The 2,784-nt window shown below is 38.8% G+C and overlaps 1 protein-coding gene across 1 annotated transcript in view; it reads right to left on the bottom strand.

Annotated features, from left to right (window-relative positions):
- Positions 1–2,784, bottom strand: part of PPEF1 (protein phosphatase with EF-hand domain 1) — a 111,630-nt gene that overhangs the window by 4,177 nt on the left and 104,669 nt on the right. The window lies entirely within an intron of this gene.

Here is a 2,784-nt window from a genome sequence, read left to right as displayed (position 1 = left end):
TTTATTCCTTTTGACATATAATACCAAATTGCTTTTGACAAAAAAAATCCACTTACACTCCCATAAAACCACTCCCCACATACTTATCTGCCAAAGACATAATTCTTTTTATCTTTTTTAAAAGTTATTTTAATTCCAGCTAGCATACAGTGTAATATTAGTTTCAGGTGTACATATAGTGATTCAGCACTTCCATACATCACCCTGTGCTCACCCTAAGTGCACCCCTTAATCCCCGTCACCTATTTCATCCATCCCCCAGCCACCTCCCCCTCTGGTAACCATCAGTTTGTTCTTTGTAGTTAAGAGTATGTTCTTGATGTGTCTCTTATTTTTTCCCTTGTTTTGTTTCTTAAATTTCACATATGAGTGGAATCATATGGTATTTGTCTTTCTCTGACTGACTTATTTCGTTTAGCGTAATACTCTAGCTCCATCCATGTCATTATAAATGGCAAGATTTCTTTTTTTATGGCTGAGTAATATTCCATTGTATATATATACCACATCTTACTTATCCATTCATTAACTGATGGACACTTGCATTGCTTCCATAGTTTGGCTATTATAAATAATACTCCCCTAAACATAGGGGTGCATGTATCCCTTTGAATTAGTGTTTTTGTATTCTTTGGGTAAATACCCAGTAGTGTGATTGCTGGAACTTAAGGTATTTCTACTTTCGACTTTTTGAAGAAACTCCTTACTGTCGTCTACATTGGCTGCACCGATTTGCATTCCCACCAACAGTACATGAGTCTTCCCCTTTCTCCACATCCTCACCAATACCTGTTGTTACTTATGTTGTTGATTTTAGCTACACTGACAGGTGTGAGGTGATGTCTCATTGTGGTTTTGATTTGCATTTCCCTCATGGTAAGTGATGATGAACATCTTTTCAAGTGTCTGTTGGTCATAACTCTTTTTTTTTAAATTAAAGTTCAACACATACAGAAAAATTCACAAAACAAATACAGAGCTCAGTGAATTATCACAAAGAGAATTCCTATGTAACCACCACCAAGGACAAGAAATACAACATTACCAAATCCATATGACTCCACTCATATGTGGAATTTATAATAAATTTGTTTATTAAAAAAATAAACAAAGGGAAAAAGAGAAGCAAACCAAGAAACAGACTCTTAACTATAGAGAACGAACTGATAGTCACCAGAGGGAAGGTGGGCGGGCGGCTGGGTGAAACCAGTGATGGGGACTCATGAGGGCACTTGTCAGTGAGGGCACCAGATGATGGATGGAAGTGTTGAATCACTATATTGTACACCTGAAGCTAATGTTACACTTTTAATGAACTGGAATTTAAATAAAAACCCAAAGCTAAAAAAGAAAAAAGAAAGAACATTGCCAATTTCAAAAGGCCCCCTTGTGGCCTTTCACAATCACTACCACCTCCCACTTTGCTAAAGAGAGCCGCTATCTTGATTTCTAATACTATAATTTGCTTTTTGCCTTTTTTGATCTATATGTAAATGAAATCATGAAGTATATATTTTGGGGGAAGCCTGGCTTCTTTTGCTCAATACTAAGTTCATGAAATTCAGCCATGTTGCTCCATTTAGTTGTAGCATCTTCATTTTTGCAGCGTATAGTATTCCATGGTGTGAATATACACAACATATATCCATTCTACTGTTGGCGGACATTAGGTTATCTCCAGTTTGGGGCTACTACACACAGTGCTTCTAAGAACATTTCTCTACGCGCCCTTTTGGTGCATTGAACCTAGAGCTCAATTTGAAGAGAATTTATATCTTGACCACTTCAGCCCTTGCACACAGCAATACCAGTCCATTCATTTTAGTCTTTTAATTTCTCTTAATAATAGTTTAGAAATCTCATACATCATTAGGTTCGTTTCTACCAGCTATCAGTTTACACCTACTCTGCTCCAAATCTAACTTTCCTTGTCCTGTTTTGTGATACTGGAACTGAACCCTGTAAATAATTCTCTTTCGGCACCTGGTATAATGTCAAGAAGAGTACAGGAAGAATGCTCTAAGACACAGCAGAAGAAATACTTCTGGTATGCTCTCCTTCTTGCTTTTCCAGTATAGCATGGTTACCAGAGGTGTGTGGGAAATGCACTGGCACCCTCTCTCTAGTCAGTTTCACGGACACCACAGGAATGGCTTCCTTGCCAGGAGTGTGTGAGAGACACAGTGGTACACAGCCCAAAAAGGGTTTTGCTGGCACCCCAGTGGGTGGCTCCATCCACCATTCCGGGCTCAACAGCTACAAACCACCTTCGACATGAGACATCTCAGTGAACTTCCACCCCATCTAGTGGGCCACAGTCATTCTCTCTCCAATTAGGTCTGAATCTTAGCTTTGGTTGACAGTAGGCAACTCTTCCAAATTTGTTCCTTCCTTGGGTTCACTTTCTTAGCCTTAGACATAGTAGCTGCGCCCCATAATTTCTATTCCTGTATTCTTTAACATTCTCTTTTAGCCATTTTAGTAATTAAATAGACTTTTACTAGTTAATAATTCTTTACATTAAATTTCCCAGTTCAAATTATTGCTGTTGGGACACCTGGGTGGCTCAGACAATTGGGTGTCCGACTTCAGCTCAGGTCATGATCTCACAGTTTGTGGGTTCAAGCTCAGTGTTGGGCTCTGTGCTGACAGCTCAGAGCCTGGAACCTGTTTCAGATTCTGTGTCTCTCTCTCTCTCTGCCCTTCCCTTGCTCATGGCTCTGTCTCTGTCTCTCAAAAATATATAAACATTAAAAAGAAAAATTAAAAACAAAAAACAAATTA

This window comes from Crocuta crocuta, unplaced genomic scaffold (assembly GCF_008692635.1).
Source record: "Crocuta crocuta isolate KB4526 unplaced genomic scaffold, BGI_CrCroc_1.0 scaffold312, whole genome shotgun sequence".
Lineage (NCBI taxonomy): Eukaryota > Metazoa > Chordata > Mammalia > Carnivora > Hyaenidae > Crocuta > Crocuta crocuta.
Note: the sequence above shows the minus strand (reverse complement) of the source record. Positions and strands in the feature narration are given on the sequence as shown.